The 19,996-nt window shown below is 40.1% G+C and overlaps 2 protein-coding genes across 3 annotated transcripts in view; one reads left to right on the plus strand and one right to left on the minus strand.

Moving 5' to 3' along the window:
• The window catches only part of LOC147653243 (uncharacterized), a 201,142-nt gene that overhangs the window by 52,332 nt on the left and 128,814 nt on the right, over window positions 1-19,996 (minus strand). Inside the window, exon 3 of the mRNA XM_086890279.1 lies at window positions 16,304-16,515. The gene's annotated coding sequence lies outside the window, so the exon portion shown is untranslated. The remainder of the gene's footprint in view (window positions 1-16,303; window positions 16,516-19,996) is intronic.
• The window catches only part of SLC7A11 (solute carrier family 7 member 11), a 112,165-nt gene continuing 108,955 nt past the window's right edge, over window positions 16,787-19,996 (plus strand). The window contains exon 1 of one of the 2 annotated variants that reach the window (XM_086890282.1): window positions 16,787-17,042. The gene's annotated coding sequence lies outside the window, so the exon portion shown is untranslated. The remainder of the gene's footprint in view (window positions 17,043-19,996) is intronic. The other variant, XM_086890281.1, reaches the window with a different exon arrangement.

The raw sequence follows: 19,996 nt of genomic DNA on the forward strand, positions 1-19,996 counted from the left end.
TTCTTTGTAGGTCTTTGTAGGAAATGATGGGATATACTCTTTTCTCATCTACCACTGAAATTGATCTTGTCAGTGGACATGAGCTTCCTTCAGAAACCCTGCATGAATATGTTTGGTAGTATCAGTATATATCTGTTAATTATCTTCAGTATCTATCTGTTATCTTCAGACCAAAGACTGAATCAGGCTGGAAAAATTGTTTGGGAATACTGCATGAGATGGGTGGCACCATATGCTGACCTGCCACTGCTTGTGCTGCTGCTACAGACAGGGAATCCACCACTCCAGATCTGCCTGAGTAACACGGATCAGATGGTCCCCTTTTTTTTTCTCTTTTCCTTTTTCTTAAGTTGTCTGTTTTGACTGCACAAGTTGGAGGCCCTTAAGGAAAGCCACCTGGCAAGATCATCAAAGCACTGACTTATGTTAATAACAAAATAAGAACATCAGTAGATCTGTAATTTCTACCTCTGAAGGAAATACCTTCTCTGAAGGGAGCAGAAGTTACCACTCAGAAGGATGCTTAGTTAACAAAATTGCATTTTTTTAAGAAAATAATTTCTCTGACTATCATCTGTTCATTTCTTGCATGACTCCTGTATTCTACTGGTCTTCTTGGTGTATTTTTCCTGCATTACTTGTCCACACAATGTTGTTCTATTAGGAACGGCGAGAAGAAATGACACAGACTCTCTAGGAGACAATCAGGAGAATTTCTCTTAGTTTATTACTTCGGGTCTTTTTTATAGACTGATACGTGGAAACTATAGAAAGGAAACTCTTATTGGTTAGCAAACTAATACAATACCATCATTGGTCAGTGAGGCACACCACCCCCCGACTTTCTCCTGCAAAGAAAACAAGGAACAGACAAACAGCACCTGCAAGGCTGTTTTCTGTCTCTGAGGATTGTTTTAAATCCTCCCCATGAATTCTCAGGCTACTTTCTCAGGCAAGACTGAGAAAGTTATGTGGCCTGTAATTTCCACAGGCACTGTGCTTCTCTGTTTCAGTGTTAGCACACTGCTCTTCTCTTGCATTATTCATGGAAGCGTTTTTCCCTGTATGCTATCTTGTTTGCCAGTCATTGTTTTTACCTCCTAGTCAGGGAAGAAAATGTTAGTGGGAAAACTTGTATCTTGCTTGGTGCCCCTTCAAGAATGCTGCTGTTGTTTTGTGACTTGTTCTTTTTTCTATCTTTGGTAATTTATAGCAGCTGCTGCCCTTGAAAGTGGAGAGCACAAACCTGAGCATACAGTTATGGCTAAAGGCAGATCCCTGAAATGCTGAGTTTTTGGCATATTGCTGTGGTTTGCATCCGAATTACAAACAAGGGTAGTCCATGATATACGAGAAACGAAGTGCGAGCAGAAGCCCATAACCAATCAACTAACCAGCACAAACCCCTGCCTGATCCAAGAAGGGATCAGATAAATATAAACACAAAATCTTTCTCTGGAGAAATGTTTGGTGATGACAGCTAGAAATTTTCTTGTGCCATTGCATCTAAGCATAGCTTGTTGAGGTTTTGTTTTGTTTTTTTTTTCTCTTTAGGAAGCAGATGACTACGTGATTCAACAGTGTTTTTTGAAAGGTAGCTGTCAACCTGCTGGAAATTCCAGATCAGAATAATAATTGCAGGATTATCCTAGTTTTGCTGGATGATGTTCCTTTCCTAATGCTTTGCCCAAGCTTTGTTTGAAGTCTAGAGTTACTTTTTTGGCTGTTATTCAGATAGATATGAGTTAAAAACAGCATCTTGCCTTCAGAATATTCCTGTTAGAGCTCAGCAGGGATACAGTGCCTGGGATAGCTACAAAACTATTTTTTCAGTTTGATTCATACTGAGACAGAAGTGAGTCTAAAGTTCCTTTATAGAGTTCAAGGGAACTCTTGACACCTCCTTGCGCCTGGGAGTAGAAATTCTGTGAAAATGGCTGGAACTCACCCATTTAAAAGCACAGGGAGTTTTCAGGCAGGATGGAAGTGAAGAAGTTGTTATTTGTTCCACATCAACCTGTTTCAGGTGCTGAAATGTTTCACAAGGCAGTGGTCAGTCAAACTCTGTGTGGTTCCCAAGAGCTTCCAGTGTCAAAGGAGTGTAGTGGGTTGACTTTGGTTGGACAACAGGTCCCCTCCACAACTCAAGAGAGGATAGAAAAATTAACAAAGGATTCATGAGCTGAGATAAAGACAAGGAGAAATCAATCACTGATTACTGTGACAGGCAATACAGACTTGACTTGGGGAAATTAGTTGCATTTATTACCAATCAAATCAGACCAGGACAATGAGAAAATCTTAAAAACATCCTCCCCACAACCCTCCTTTCTCCCCATGCTCTGCCTCCTCCCCTACAAGCTGAGCAGGGAGACAAGGAGTAGGGGCTATGGTCTGCTCATCACACATTCTTACTGCTGCTGCTCAGGGATAGGAGTCCTTGCCCTGTGTCCCTCCCATGGGAAAGTGTTCTCCATGAACTTCTCCAAAGTGAGCTCTTCCCATGGGCTAGTTCTGCACTAACTGTTCCAATGTGGGTCACTCTTCCATGGGGTGAAGTCCTTCAGGAACAGGCTACTCAGTGCAGGTCCTCCACAGAGTCACAAGTCCCACCAGAAGATCTGCTCTAATGTGGGCTCCTGTCTCCATGGGCCCATAGAAATCTACTCTGACACAAGCTTCCCATGGGGTCACCAGCATTCTTGGGTCATCCACCTGCTTCATTCTGGTCTCCTCCACAAGCTGCAGGTGGATCTCTGCGTCCCCGTGTGTCGTTCCGATTGGGAACGGCTAGAAAGAATGACACTGGACTCTCAAGGGAGTCTCAACAGGAGAATTCCTTAGTTTATTGCTTCAGCCCTGTCTTATAGACAGATACGTGGAAAGTACAGAGAAGAAATTCTTATTGGCTAGCAAAGTGCTACATCACCATCATTGGTCAGGGGCACACTACCCCCCGACTCTCTCCTGCAAGAGGAAACAAGAGAACAGACAAACAGCACCTGGCAGTTGTTTTCTGTCTCTGAGGATTGTTTTGAAATCCTCCTTTGAATTCCCAGGCTAGCTTCTCAGGCAGGACTGAGAGGCCATGGGCCTGCATTTTCTGCAGCTCCCTGCAGCCTGTTCCAAAGCTAGCATCCATACCCATGGACCTCCATGGGCTACAGGGGCACAGCTGCTTCACCATGGCTGCACCACAGGACGGAATCTCAGCTCTGGTACCTGGAGAACCTCCTGCTCCTCCTCCTTCACTGACCTTGGTGTCTGCAGAGCTGTCCCTCTTACAGCTCCCATCCCCTCCTCTCCCCGTCATAGAATTATCCTGGAGCCTGCTGGCACTGTTTCTGTCAGACATGGGGAAAGCCTCTGCAACTTCTCACAGAAAGCCACCCCTGTAGTCTGCCTACTTCCAAAGGCTGGCCATTCAAACCCGAAATAGGAGCTCAGAGAAGAAGTTACAGGATCTGGAAAACTTTTCCAGACATGAAGCACAGCTTCTTTAGCTGTTTTCTATACATTAATGTTCATCTGGGTATATTTTCATAATGATGTTGGATCTGTTTAGGATTTATACAGACATTGCTAGATCCACATCCTCTAACCTTTGTGGTTTTAGTTTTTCAATTAGATTTAAATATAAAGCACCCTGAGTGCCAATTTAATTACATTGTATTATTGACTAGTTTTCTGGCAGTATCCTGTCTCTAACTGTCCTTAGACAGACTGACTTCTGAAGGAAGCTACCTATAAAAATACAGTCCCATGGGCAATGATTAGAAAGGAAAGACTAAAAGAAGGGTCTGTGCTGAAGGAGGAGTTAATAGTCAATACAGGCAGAGGAAACTGTGCATATTATCATGCAAACTTTGACCAAACTCTTGGATGCATAAAGAAGACCTCATGTACACACTCACAAACTCAAATTGTAAAACAAACCCCTACTGAAGCAAGTATTTTAAATGTCCTCATAATAATTTAAATAATCTGTGGATTTATAGTTGAAATATAATGTAAAAATAACTTATCTAGAAGGTGCTTATTGGACCTCTAGGTGATGTGTGGATATCAATTAGTAAGCATTACATTTATTATTTCTGATTAGCCTTGGCAGCCCACTAAACACAGAATTATAGCATGAAAGGACACATGTTTAGGGCTGAGTTTGTGCTTAAAGGAAGGACTCAGCATCTCACATCTCTGTGGAACTTAAATCTCTCTGTGCCTGTGAATTCTTCCCCAAACTGCTGACCTATTTGAAGCCTGGAGGAAATTTGCAGGTATTTAGAGAGCCAAACCACTCCCTTCTGCTGGAGCTTGCTTCCAGGATGAACTACTACCATTCTTCTATTTCAGATGTCAGCTCAAGGTTTGTAAGGAATGCAGAGGTGAATTTGCATCACATTGCTAGGTCTGTTACTGCCTATATGTGCTCCATACCAACTTTGTCAACTGACTTTGATGTCAGGTTACCTTAATATGCTGAAGTAGGATGAGTTAGGAGTTGATTCATGATTGGATCAGACATCCTTGCCTTGGGGCAGCAACATCTGTTAGGCAGGTGGGGGAGAAAGGCAGGGAGTGGCAGCAGCTTCAGCTATCCAATTTTCATCGGCTGTTGCATGTCTGCCAGAGCCCTGTGGTCACACGTTACCCCTCATTAAAATGTCCTTCCTGGAGGAGTTGATGCTCATTGTTCTCAGTGATGTTGAGGTTTACAGGATCAAAGGTTCTAGCTTTGCTTGACATATGGGCACAGGCTAAATTTGCTTACTGCAAAAGCAGACCCTTCCTATCAAATGAGCCTGAGCTCTGCAGTGCTTTCTCCAGCCCTCACCATATGGAGAGGGAGGGCTGCAGGTTGAAATGCTTTTCCTTTCTGCTTTTTCAGTTTTTCTGACATATTCCCCACCTTACTGCGTTGGCACTGCAGTTTTCTGATGTGTTTCAGGAAATCTTTTCCCTGTTCATATATCTTAAAGACTGCTCATTCAGCTGCAGGCACCAGTGAGCCATCCAAATGCTACAAGGTTGGCCTGGTCACCCAGTTTTAAGGTATCCCAGTACTCAATCTAAGGATCAGCTGTCATGGACAAAAATTTGCAATCTGTTCTGGTCTCTGTACGCAAAATAGTTAACTTTAAAAATTTAACTGTAATTTGAGTTTGTTTGGTGTCTTGCTTTTATCTGTAGGAGTCTTTATGTTGCTTTATTAAAAGTGATAAATGAATGATTTCCGGATGTCTTGCAGATTACAGGCTGAGAAATCCTGATCATCTGAAAAGTCTTGGTAGCATCTGAGAAATTTCAGTCACAGACAAGGTCTGTATTGGTAAAGAAGTTGCTAACATTTGTTAATTATGTTTGTATTTTTCTTGATCAACTTCCCAAATTCAAGAAGATAGAAATTTATTTACCTGATGAAATGTATCTGTTTGCATACTTCAGGATTTTATTTAAGATACATCTAGACTACATACTGGGTTCAACTATGTTGCATGCAGGTGTTTTATGTATAGAAATGGGATTTCAGGAGTAAAGGAACACTTGGAATGCAGAATGCAGAACTGGGAGAGGTACTCCTGCAAAGTCTGGTCATACAGATGAGTTTTTCAGCTTCTTCGGTAAGAACTGTTACAGAGGGGCTGTAAGTGTAAATTTGTCAACCAAATGCTTTCATTATCACCTTTGAAACTTTGTTATTTCCTGTGCTTCATGCTTTTTCTCATCTGATCTCTTATTCTGAGTGTGTGCCCCAGGGAAGCATTACAGTAACATTGAACTCTGCAGCTCCTGCCTCTTTCTCCAACAAGCACATACATTAGTGTGAGACCCAGGCAGTGTGCACAGAGCCATCCAACTTTGGGCTTCAAATTGAAAGAGGACAGGCTTAGATTAGATATTTGGAAAAAATTTTTATGATGAAGATCATAAAACACTGGCACAGATTTCCCAGAGAAGTTGTGGATGACCCATCCCTGAAAGTGTTTAAGGCCAAGCTGAATGAGGAATTAAGCAATCTTGTCTAATGAAAGGTGCCCCAGCTCATTGCTGAGAAGCTGGAATAGGTGACTGTTGCAATCTGCTCCCAGGGAACCTCTCTGTTCCACCCCCAGTGGTGAGAGTCCTGCTTTTCACGGAACACCGGCGGCAGAGAGGTCCTGGAGTGGATGCAAGACGGACTAAAACTATCTAGACACAGGAGGCCCAGACTTGCTTGGAATAATACTAATAATGCAATATATTGTATGTTGTCCATCCGGGGCAAGAAAGAGGCTGAAATGCCCTGAGTCTTATCTCTTATACTAGGGGGCGGGGGTGATCGGGCGACACAGGGAAGTTACAGCCAATGGGATGGGAAAGGAAAAGGTTTTCAGGTAGGGACTTACATTACACAGACTGAGGGTGACTTTTTCCTTAGGGACATACCATGATTTTTAGATGCACTACAACAGGTGACCTTTAAAACTCTTAAAAACGAGATTCACTTAATAAATTATGAAAAGAATTTAATATAAACAAAAGACAATTAGGAGACAAAAGAAATAAAGCAAAGGGTTAAAATGGCCAGGTGCCCTGGTGGGTTACCAGGAACACACCTGGTATCTCAGGAGTGTCCTTTTTATCCCATCTTTGCTGTGAGAGGTTAATGCATATTCAAGCATGTCCCCTCCCTGGTTCCACCTTCTTGGATCATGTTATTTTCTGCTGGTCAGCATAATTTTTGCTGGTCATCATTATTCTAGCTGGTCAGCATTATTTTGGAGTTTGGTTTCCTTTTTGCTGCAGATGGTCACTTGTTGATAACAGCCTGGGCCCCTCATCCTTCCCCTGAGGGCAGCTGGTCTTCATATCTTCCGCTGATAACAGTTTGGGTTCTATTGTTCTGATAACAGCTTGGGCCCCAGTGTCCTTGCCCTCTGGGGTTTCCTTGCCTTGTACCTAGGAAATTCTTTTAAACTTAAGACTTGTTAGCATAGCTAAAAAGTATTTAATATATAATATTCATCTGCGAAAGCCAATATCACAATACAAATTTATATCAAAACTCTCTTCTAACCCAAGCTATTCTATGATTCCAAGATAATTAAGCAGGAGAAATTTGGATTGTGTTTGTTTTCTTCAGGAAAGAAGTTGGGAACATAGTGCTTTCAAAAATCATGAAGATTTTTCAAAGATGATATCCTGTGCAGGCAGAACAGCAAACCTGTTCAGTCTGTTGTGGTGTCTTGGAAATAAAATGGGTATTTCTGCTAAGCACTTTGAACCAATAAATACTATAAATTCTTGGCCTCATTAATTGTTCTCACATTCTGTGAAGCAGGAAAACAGACAAAGATGAATAACCTTAATTCCCAGTCCCTTTATCTAATTTAAACAGCATTCAGTGGCCTTTAGCCAGAGAATTATTTTTCAAAAACCTTGTCAAACTCTGTTTTAACGTGACATCCAGACTTTCAGCTGTGCCTGAGGTTTTGCCAAGCTTAGAGGAAAGTCAGGGCATTATATAAAACATACCAGCTGCTTCTAACCATGTTCCAATAAAGAAATAAAATAGATCAATAAAGCATGTTGAAGCCATTATAATACGGATTTTGGAAGTTCCTGTTAGCAGAGCATTTGCGGGTATTAACTGAAAATGTGTTTACTTTAGGGATGAGTGGCTGCAATATCTGCTGTCACTCACTGACTAGAAGCTTTTACTGCATGCAGATACCATGCCCATCTCAAAAATGTGCTGGCCAGGTGGCAGTCCTGTTATGTGCCTTATTAAGAACATACTGGTAAAAGGAGAATTATGTCAAAACTTTGATCATCTTTCAACTAAACCCTGTTTTAGAAGTTTGGACATTTTTCGCTCAGATGTTTGTATCTATGTAGTCCTGATTAGGCAATGACATCGTTCCTCTATTAAAATAAGATGTTAAATTATTTGAACGCCTTTTTCTTGAAGGTATTAATGGGCAATAAAAGATACATAAATAATAACAAAATCATCAAACTTGATAATATGTCATCAGTGATCCAAGCAGCAAAATTAATTGCTCTTCTTAATAAAACCAAAATCCTCTGTGTACTCCAGAGCAATGGAATTACCTAAAGAAAAAGAAAATCCATAAAGTGCTTAATGCTTGACTTGCTGCTTACTCCAGAGCAATGGAATTACCTAAAGAAAAAGAAAATCCATAAAGTGCTTAATGCTTGACTTGCTGCGGCATATTTCCTATTATAATTATAAAAAATTTCACCTGCTGTATTTTCTAGCTGCTTACCTTTTATAGATGCGGCAAGTTCAGAAAATTAAGACAGAAGGAACAGAAACAGACAAATATTTGCTTTTTTTTTTTTTTAATGTTTCCTGGGTCTGAATGGATCCTATTATAAAATATGGTCCATAAGTTGGACATACTGAACTACATCTTAGGCTGATCATCTATATTTTAAAGAAATTGAGAAGATCGTATAACTACGGATAAGAGTAATTGATTTCTTTAATTTTAAGAAAACTATTCTATCATGTATTGTTCATGTAAGAAAGAAAATCCCACATGTGAAACACCTGCAATAAAATAAAATTTCTTGTCTAAAAGAATTTTCAGGCTTCTAATGACCTTAATTTTCTATAGACGATATTCTTTAACTTTATCCCCCTGCAATGCTTGCAGATACAAAACAAATGAGTAATATCTGATTAATTCTAAAGTAGATGAGCTAAAGCTGTTATAGGACTATGCATTTATTTGTTTACAATGTTCCTAACCCAGAGTGTTTTGCTGAGCAATGACATGTTGGGTGCCTTGTGTTGTAGGGCAGGAGTTTGTTTGCTATAGCTCTGATAATTATAAGGTCATGAGATCTATAAAGAAGTAAAATTGCTGCTCCTGCCAGGTGAGGTTTTTTTCCCAGAACAAATGTTATACTTAGCTATGGTATTTAATAGCTGAAGGAGTACACTTCCAGAAGTGACCATACAAGTCTATAAGTGTGGTCATGCCCAGCTCCTCTGTGAGAACAGAATGAACTAAGCAAAATGAAGTCAGCCAGCCCCTGCTGAGCATGTAGGCTATGGGCAGGAAGTTTAATGCATTTTCCTGTTCTCCAATTCATCCCATTATTCTCCCCCATTTCTCATTACTTCTTGACACTTAATCCTTACACATAGAAGTAGTCAATCCTAGTGGACATCTGAAGGATCAGGCATTATATGATGTGTGACGTCAGACCTTGATGAGGACAACTGTGTCCTTCCTCAGGACACAACAAGAATGTTCAATCCTTGGTGATGTTCTGGGAACAAAATACATGACTTGTATGTTTGAGTTGTGATGCCCAAGGATAAATTTACAGGACTGGCAGTTGCTATAGATGTAGTGCTGTTTGCAGAGTGATCAACACTTGCTTTGGAAACTACTGACATGAAGTTAATTTTATGAGGAAAGTCTTGACATAACTGCAAGAGTGATGAACTTCCGAAGGGATTTTAACTTCCAATGAATTTGTTACAGTTTGTTACAGTACTCTCAAAGTACATGCATTCTGATTTCACATCCAAAATATATTCCTGGAAATGGATACACCCTTAAATAGAGGAAACAAATGCAGAGAACTGTTTTTTCTCACCTGTTATTAAATTTTAACCTCAAATGTCAGGTACTTCTTAAAAAAAGAAAAAAATAAGATCTTCAATAATGATCCTCAAGTAAGTCTTTCTTAATAACTTAATTCCTATATGCATTAGTGCCAAAGGAGATAGAAATGAATCTCATAAATGTCAGAGAGAGAACATCAGCAAAACATTTTCTGTAGAAGTAACAAATTTCAAAATGTTTTCCTTTGAAATCACAACCAAACATAACAGCAGTTCCTTTCTCAAATGGTTAAGTAATCCTTTTATTTGAAAGGTTTTAATTATATAATGTTAGAGGGTGATTTGATACTTTTCAATATTTGTTAATTGGGACCTTTATAGCAGGAAAGTTTTTTGGTAGATTTTTTTTATTCTTTACTGAAGCCTTTAAATGTGAGGTCTTGTAAACTAACCTGTGTTTTCATAAAGTGGTATGTAGGATTGCAGACCTCTATTTTAGAAATGAAGTATAATGATCTATAGTTATGAAGTTAACAAGCTGTCAAGATTCTTAAAAAAATGAAAAAAATATTTACCCTTAACTACCCAGACATACTGAAATACAAGCTTTGTTCCAGGTTTTTAAAATCCAATTCCACATTTCAATGAACATTTATCTACTTTTAATTGTTGAATATTTTTTTAGTGAATAATATTTTTAGTTGTGAATAATAACCTTTTTCCCCTAGACATTTAAAATATAATTGAAATTTGACTATAGGCCTAAAAGCATTCTGGCAGCAATTAGTCACTATAAATAGTGTATTACTGGGCCTCACTTGAAGCTAAATGGTATTGGATTGTTTATATTCAACAAATGGGAATAAGATGCCATTTTTTTTATCTGGAGAAGTATTCCTTGTGGAGATGGCTTCAGCAGACCTGTCTGGAAAGCAGAATTTACTGTCTTGAGTGCAGCGCTCTGCCACTCTTGTGTTCCTGACTAATTTTGCTTTATGGTTCTCTGTACAGCTTGGTCACTGCCAGCTCAGGGACCTCACGCTGACCCAGCCCTCTGTGGAGCAGTGGAATTTTGCCATTTTGGCTGGGATTCATTTGCTCAAATGTAGACCCTCTGATGTGTGTCTACATGTGAATAAACGGCTACACTCCATTTCCAAGCAGTGAAAAAAAAGGATGCATGTCAGGGACAAAACTGATTTCATTTTAAAGGTAGATATGTGAAAAATGTTAAATGGCCATGGCACTCAAAATGCCTTTTCCTCTGCCATCTGTTTAGCAGATGATAAAATATATAGTTGAATATAATTAATTCTACCTTGTCGAGTTTCAGTGGTGATTCTGATAGTATTTCCAGGTCTCAAAGAGACCTGGAGAATAGTTGATGTTTGCTAGAAAAGTTTTTATTGTATAAAAGCATCAGTCTCAAAGGCAAAATGTTTAGAAAATTAAATTCCTTACTAAAAGTTATGGTGCAAAGTCCAGAGCTCTGAGCAGCAGCTCATGGGCACAAGGTCCTGATATTTGGGACAGTGGCTTTTTGGTGTGGAGTTCTGTTGTCCCAGGCCATAGAAGCATTTGGTGATGATGGAGCTGCTGCTCTTCCTCGGTCTGCTGGATTGATGGATCGATGGGTGGATGAAGGTGTAAGGATGAAGGTGAAGATGGAGGATGAAGGTGGGATTCTGATCCCCAGTACAGGGGATTAAATTCATAAATCATCCAATCAGCTAAAAAAATGTTCCTAAACCAATATTTTTTACACTAATCCAAACTTAATTCTAACATGTGAAAGCAATATTCTCTTTACCTAAATCTTACGTATAGGGTATTATCTGCTATGTGAGTAATTCTATCTGTTCTATCTGAAAATGTAAACTATATTTTCATTATGTCTAGAGTTAAATTGAACCTGTGAAGGGTATTATCGCTGAACTTTAAACTGGGTAATATGGCTTTTCACTAGTTAACACAGGCACTTAAGGTATTTAAGCTATATTAAAACTTATTTAAAACTAAAACTTATACTCTTACTTTATACTTATGGTTTAACATGTTCAAGTTTCTCTAAAGATTTTAATTCAGTCTTTAGATTTCTTTTTCTCCCTGAGGAAACTCAGGGGAATTTCTATTTCATGCAATCCAACACTACCTTATGTGATGTGCTGCTAGTCATCTAAACTTAAATGTTAACATATAATTAATATGTTTTTGGGAAATTCAGAATGGTCATGAAACCAGGAGAAGTAGTAGCCTGAGGAGCTGAAAGCTGTGACTATGAACATTCACAGGTTCAACATTCAAGGCTTGCTTGAAAATGTTGGCCTTTCTTTGTTTCCCATCTTTTAAAGTATAATACTGCTTTTTAACTGCTAACAATTTTGTGCTCTCCTTAAGTAAAACCAGGCCTACAGCCAGAGTTATATAAAAAATGGACCATGAAGGCATGGTATTAAAAATAATTTGAAACAAACCCTGACTAGTGTAATAAAGAATTGGATGAATAAAAATTCGAAAGAAAAGGTTTAAATAAAGTATATGTAATTGTAAATGATGAAAATATGGAATGAGAAATCCTCCTCCAGGTCGAGGCAGGATTTCTCTTCCAAAGCAACAGATTGCAGCCAAGCACCCAGATAACAATCGCAAGCAGGCACATCAGCCCCGAAAGAATGGGCAGGACACGGGCCATCGAACGAACAAAAGAACGGGCCCGGACGAGATATCGCCGAGCCCGAGCATCTCCGCCCTGACCACCTGTGCTGGAGAAATGGAGAAACTAGACAAAGGAAGAGGAGACAGCCGAGATAGCCATCGGCTCCAGGATGGGTCCCACCACTCCACCCTAATGGCCCGGACCAAAATGATATCAAAAAGACATCCTGGACCTCTTTACATATGAGGAGCCTCTGCCCAACGTCTATTGACTCTATTCTCCGGTGCCAGGAAATCATTCTTCGGACAATCAAGAACCTCTTAGCAAAGGGTGCCTGCTTGGAATTTGGCCTCGGGACACAAACTTCCTATAAAAACCCAGGCCAAAGGACTCTCAGGCGTGGATTTGGGAGCACCTATACCTTGCGTATAGACCCTGTCCACCCAGCGCTGTGCTGCTTATTTTATTGTGGTTTTTTCTCTTTGTTCGAATTTATTATTGTTTGATAATAAATTTTCTCTTTTATATAACCCGAAATTGCCTTTGCATTTATAACACTAGTAACCCTGATTTTCATGTGTATTACATCTACGCCTACAGGATAAGTGAACATTAATTACTATAATAGCTATTTCTGAATACACTCTTATTCTGTAAACAGAATATTTGGTCTGTCTTTCCCTTCACTGTCTTTGAAAGCATGTATATGGATTGGTCATAAATCGTTCCACCTAAAGAAAAATGTTGTGGGGAAGTCTTTCAGCGTGTATGAAAGCTGTGGAATAAGATTTGCATCTGTCTTACTTGTGTTATAATGCAGCTCCAGTGTATTGACCTTCTGGCTCTGGGCAACGTAAAAGATGTCTAAGAGGCCGAAATAAAAGAGGCATGAAAATGTCTAAGAGGTTGAATTGCCTCTTAGATGAAAAACAGCAGCAGGGTCTCAAGCTGAAAACACATCACTAACGAATGATCAACTGTTCTCTGTTAATAGAAGCAGTAAGAAGATCCAACTGATACTTCTAATAGAAGTTCTCAGTTTGGCCTTTGGAATTTAGGTCACGCAGGATGAAGGCATGTTAAAAATGGAGAACTAATATATCTGCTTGGTACAGTGAGAAGGAAAAAATTAAATAAAAAATAATAATAGACTATGGGATCAAGGTAGGCTAACGGATTGAAAATTAGAAGTGTTGAGCACTGTGTGTTTTCTTCGGCGTAGATGGAATGAAAGCAATTTTGGAAGCTTAACAATTCTATTTCACTGATGTTCTTTGTAATTCAATGGGAGAAACACACCCCACTCCTCTTAAATTTTGAAGGCCTTAATAAATGATTATAAAGGATGCATACACATAAAGCAACAATTGCGGGCCTGGGTGCCTGGCAAAGGCCAGAGCACACACTTCCTTAACGAGTGGTCGTTTTATACTTTCAATAATCATTATTCAGGATGACTTCGCAAATTTCTTATTTTAGGCCGCTAACCACAATCCTGCTCTGGATTTCCACAGGCTTCACAGCTGCAGATGTCAGCAGTTTAGGATGGTCTCATGATGTTCTCTTCTGATACCTCTTGGAGCTCGGTATTTCTTTTGGAGTTTTTCTGCTACTTGCTTAGGCTATTTTGATTATACAATTTGCAGTGCCCAGCATACCTTAAAATTCATGTTTACAAGCAAGCTTCTACCATAGACCTTGCTTCCCCATTTTATGGTTTCCAGTTGTCATGGCCTGGGCAGTGGTCTGGATGCTGCAACCTTCCCAGAGAAGCATCCTTAGAAGAACACTCTCAGGTACACAGGCTCTTCCTGCCCTGCCAGAATGATCTCAGCTTTGAGCCCTGAAAAATGCAGCTGAGTGACTGCAGCTCTTCTAGCAACATCCAGGCAACATGGAAAGAGGAACAGGAGCCTAGAGTGATGTTCTGGTACTCTTGGTCCACAAACAAGGAGAACTCTAGCTACCACAAAGGTGTCAGGACAAAAGACTCCAAGTAGTCAGAGGGAAACAGAGGTTTATATAGGAACATCAGGACTAGTCAACTGAGGGTTCAGGGGAGGAGCAAAGGGGAAGGACCAATGGGGTACATAAAATTTACATGGGCCGCAAGGCATGCTGGGGGCAACTCCTTTTTTGCCCCAACAAAAGGAACTCATCTAGGAACTTTCCCTCCAAAGGAGAGTTGCAGGTTCTTTGTTAATCAGCCCACTGGCCTGCATAGCCAGTAAGCTATTACAAATTTTCCATATATACAACAATTAAAAACCTACAATAATTAATGTAAACAATTACAATCTTATAACTAAAACAGATAAATTGTAGCAGAAATCCAAGTATTACAATAACTAATTATAACATTCAAGCAAGTGTCTTTGCTGGTAATTTTTGCCAGATCCTCCTGAAACTTCAATAGTTAGATAAAATAATTCTGTTTTCTAAATTCTAATTTTTCTTTCTTCTTATTTCTTCCTCACTCTTCACAGGAGCAACAGTTAATTCTGAGCCAAAAATTAACTTTGGATGTTATAAGCAGTGGCATGTAGATGACTTGCAGAGGAACCTCTCCAGTGTGCCTTGAACTCATGGATCCCCTTTCCACATGCCTGGGGGAACCTGCCACAACTGCTGTCTAGTCCAGCTGCTTGGATTCCCTTTTGTTGGGTGTTATGGATGGGTCATGAGGTAATTGAGGTAGCTGAGGTAAAAATCATCTCACAGATGATTTTTGGTGTTAAAGAGGTTTATTAAGGTTTAAAGTTCTTTCAATATGTGACTGGTGTTTTAGTTTGGTTTTGGACCCCTTTTTGGACCGCTTTAATCCTCTCTTACCCCATCCATGTTGTTTCTATCAGACAACTCTGGTTGTCAATGTTGTCAGAGACAATTTAACTTGTAGCGTGGCAAGGGTGTGTATATGTGCCCCTTGCATGAGGTGGCTGGGGATGGGGGAAGCTTGCCATTGGCATGCTATCACCTCACCTCCAATCAAGTTGTAAGAAGGTCTCCACCAATGGATGATGAAGGAGGGTCAACTGGCAGACTTTGGGCAGAGCCAAAAAATATGTATGCTGATCATAAATATTCATGTAGCTCATGCAGGTGTATAAATGCCAGAGCCACCATTTTGTGCATGAGCCCCTAGGATAGAGTCACGCTCCTAGTACTGTGCTTTCTGTATTGTTATTTGGTTCGCAAATAAAACTTTTGTACCTCATTCCCACTCAGGGTCTGAGTCCAGTGTGCCTTGGAGTCATGGATCCCCTTTCCAAATGCCTGGGGGAACATGCCACAACTGCTGTCTAGTCCATGTGCCTGGATTCTCTTTTGTTGGGGTTTGGATACAGTTGGACCATGGCCATGGAAGTTGCAGTCTGATTCTTTAAATTATGCTTTGCTCCACTTTGCAACGAGATCTGTCCCAGTCTTGTCCATTAAATACATAAATTTGAGAAACAAATACACTCAACCTAGAGGTCATGCTCACCTCCATCTACTGAGATCTGCTGCCTTTTTGGTGTGTTGCATTATACAGGAGCACAAGGAGGAACTCTCACATTTTTCTAAGACAATATATTGAGTGCCCCAGTGCCAATGGACTGTAATGAAGAACGCAGTATCAGTAGTACTGCCACAAGGAATGTTTTTGCAAGCTTATAGTTTACAGGCAGTAAAAGAGGTAAAATAGAAGTGATTCAGGTACTTAACTGCAGTAGACACCTACACCTGTTAGAGAGACCAATCTGATTTTTATTTATGCCTCAACATGTTACACATTGTTGCTGCTGGAGAACAATAGGTCACACGGACACAGCTGGAGGTGTGGTGAAAGGAAAAGAGAGCTTTATTTCTTCTCTCATAATTTATAGGTTTCTGACCACAGCCAGGGATTGGATGGTCAGGATAACACTTTCTCACTGCACTGGCCGTGAGAGATGTCCATCACAAGACGTGTATCAGAAAGAATGTATACATGTCTATGTTTACAGTTACTGTCCTGGGAAAGTCTTTAGAAAACTAGGTCAGTAAGCTCAGAAGCTGAGTTTCCAGGGCAACAATACATGAAGTGAAAGATTCCTATAGGCTCTGTAAACTTGCTGGTAGCCCTTGGAGTCCCCTTGGAGACTCCTCCTGAAGTGTCAATCGAGGCAGAAAAAGCTTCCATGTTCAGGCTGCAAGCGACCCCCCACTTGCCATAAAAGCAGAGCCCCGGATGCCTGGGAAAAATGCCCACCGAATCTTATGGAAGAAGCCTCGGCAAGTAAAAGCCACACTGTGACTCAACTGAGCGTCATTTTTTTGGGGTTTCTTGGAGGGAGTAGGGACTCATCCGAAGGGTCCGCTCGGTCTCCTTCCTCCCATCGCCTTTCCCTCTCTGCAGTCCTGCTTCCCTGAGGGAGCTTGTCGCCGTGACAGCCCAGTACAATGCTGTTTCCCCGACTGAGCCGCCGCTGGCTGCACCAGCTGCGGCCGTCACTGCCACCGACATGTTTCCTGCGTTGCCCGCGGTAGCTGCCCCTGGCGGCCAGCCCGCTGCCAGCACCGCCGCAGCACCAGCCTGCAGCAGCGCCTCAGGCAGTGGCCCGCAGCCGCCGCGCCCTGACTTTGGCAACCCGCAGCTATTCCAGGACTGCGCCCGTAACCGCAGCAACCTGTTCTTCGGGAAGGCAGGGACATACAGCCGCCCACTGTTTGGAAATTGCGCCGGCCCGCTACAGGAGCCACGCAGACACATTGTAGCTTGCGACACACGTGTTCCATCTGCCGAGCCGACGCTAACAGAGAGGCCGGGGTGCAGCGGTAACGATCTGTTTCTGTCTTGTTTCTTTTTCAGTCTCTCTTTTCCCCTCTTGGCTCTCTTTTCTATCCCACTTTGGTAGGAACACTTACCCTTCTTTATCAGTAAGCAGTTCTCAGATAAAATACCGCTACATTCGCTCTTTATTTTTGTCAGAGAAATCTACTGAAAAAAGTCCTTTTTTTTTAGGATGTGTGAGTGAACAAGGATGAAAGCATCACAACAATGTTTTGAGAAGTTGTTTATGGGTTCTTCGGTTCCATGTTGTATCAAATCTGTCTTAAAAAATATCAGCTGCTTGAGCTGATAAAAATGCAAAAGTTATGGTACAGAACAAAGGACAGAGGTCACCTTATATCTATGCAATAGTTAAGTACTGGCCAAGAACAATTGTCTGCCGCTGAGGGGGTTTAAGTGCTTGGCTAGCATGATCATTTGTGCCTTTGTGCAGTCAAAGCAAATAACTTTATTTAGTTTTCAGAGAAATAATGTGTAATTTTATGCCGGTTTTCAAATTAATTGTATCATAAAACCTGCTTCCCTGGCTCCAACATTATTTTCTGTCTTTGCACATAAGCATTTAGTCTTGTAACACTGTAAACTGGGGGAAATTTTTCAGTAAAAATGGGGGAAAGAGGGGAGTCTGGCATAAATAATTTCTGATTTCAGACAGATCTGTAATGTGACGATTCTTATTGGGCACAATACAACCTGAAGTTATTACACAGGAAATTTAGATCTGCAAGTGCCTTGTGAAAATACAGTTAGAAACTATCTTCCAGACCAAGTAAGGAAAGGCAGAACTATTAGGGTAAGAGAATCCTCTTTGGAATAATACCTCAATAACACTGCTTGCTGATGAAATATGTGTTTAATGGTGATTATTGTTGTTGTGCTGCTTCCACCCTTCCCAACCCTCCCATCTTGAACCTTCTTTTTACTCCCAATTTTCCTTTTTAAGTAGTTCTCTTCTTTGATCCTAACATGTAGAAGAATTAAACAAGGCTCTCCAGGCTTCTAATAGATCAAACTCTGTAAAATGAACTGGATAATGGAAACAAAACTCTGTTTGAACAATAAACAAAGAGTTTTATGAATGTCAAAAGAAGATGAATTCTCAATTACCACAGCAGCCTGGCCATGAAACTAATAAGGGGAAAAGAAAATCCATCCTAGTGTAATAAATGGAATTGATTTGTGCTAACTAAATTGTAACTGTTATTAAAGTTACTATTAGAAGCAATCAAAAGAATCAGTATTACAAGACAGAATGCACCCCTTTACAGATGTTACATGTTAAAATTGAGGTACAGGATGTAGTTTGGAAGATAAGTGATGTCCCAAGATGAAAACGGCCTTGAGATGGACAAAATTAGAACGACTTTAGACATCAGGCCTAAAAATCAGTAAATATCAGACTAATTAGTAGACTTACATAACACAACACATAGTATGCACACGCAAACCTGTAAGGTTATCCAAAGGACAATGAGGAAGAGGAGAAGCCTTCGCCAAAAGACCACCAAAAGAAGACTGAAAACCCCCTAACAATAAGTGAAGCATGCACCGTAAAGAATAGTGAGGTAAAATCAGGAAAATCAGAAATAGGAGGAAACTTATAGGAAACATTAATGAATATGCGTAAGTATACAGTATATAAGTTTAGCTTGAAATACTTTGTTTTGTACATGAGGCAGGGTTGGAAGCCTCTTCACCCCGTTAGGTGTGAACAAGTAAACAAGGTGTTAGGTGGGTAACAAGCCCTCCCTGTACCCTGGTCAGTTTTGTTTATGCTTTAATCATACTTAATTACTAGCAAAATATAGATATATAAATTGTAATTTTTTTACTAAATTGTATTATTTTACTAAACTGTATTCTTTTATACCAAATTACTATTCAATTTACTAAATTGTATTCATTTTTAATTAAACTGTTATTAACTCAAAGGACCTAGTTGTCAAAATTCTAATTTCATTTATAACACTAGCATATGTAAGAGATGCTTTCGAGGTGTATGGTCCGAGACATGGCAGAGACCTCTATAGTTGAGTTAGACATTAGTAGCTTATTTCAGGGCATGGGAGAGAGAGAGAGCCTGCTAGGAGCCAGCAGATGAAGCTCGAAGCAGGCTTAGAGGGAACAATACAAAAGGGAGTAAAATATGAATACATGATTTCAAGACTTAAGATTGCTAAGAAAAAGAGTAACAGAACAGAAATGAGAGAGCCGGAAAAAGAGGATAAAAAAGAGAAGTAAAAAGAGCAGGAAAAAGAGCAGCAAGAGAACGTAGTAAGAGAGACAAGAGAAACAAGAAAGTGACGAGAGAGCTCTCCTTTACAATTGCTTATATAATCTATACATATGAATATTCTATTCTTTCACTAACCAATCTTTCTAAGTGTACTAATACAGTAACATTTGTGTGCGACCTATAGAAATCACTGTTTTTGCATATTTTTAGTTATCTCAGGGTCCTTCAGACCTTTCCTTATAAGGCTGGGGAGAGGGGTCTTAGCTTAGTTTTACTGGGGGAAAGAATGTGTTCTGGCATACCATATTGGTTTCTTTGAATTATTCAAACTGTGCTTTCATTTGTATTTCTTCCTTAGCCTTTCTGGCTAAGGAGTCATATTTATAATTTCTTTCTAATTCTACCTTCCCAACAGCATATCTCACTTTAATTGAACTCTATTATTTTTAAGTGCTGCCATAAATTTTGCCACATTTATAAATTCTGACTTCTTGTTTAAGTCTGATTGCAGATCGGGAGGTGCTATCTCCACACAGATTTCTATGGATTTATTCAGAATAAATTTGATATAGGAAAGGACTTTTATTTTTTGCATAGGCCAAAACAGATACAATACAAAGAAACCGGCAGTAAAAGAAAGCAGCTGCAGAACAACAGTATCAGTGAGCTTGGATTTCATGTGCTACAATTAAATTTTTCACT

Source organism: Cyanistes caeruleus, chromosome 5, assembly GCF_971803275.1.
Source record: "Cyanistes caeruleus chromosome 5, bCyaCae1.hap1.1, whole genome shotgun sequence".
NCBI classification, from domain to species: domain Eukaryota; kingdom Metazoa; phylum Chordata; class Aves; order Passeriformes; family Paridae; genus Cyanistes; species Cyanistes caeruleus.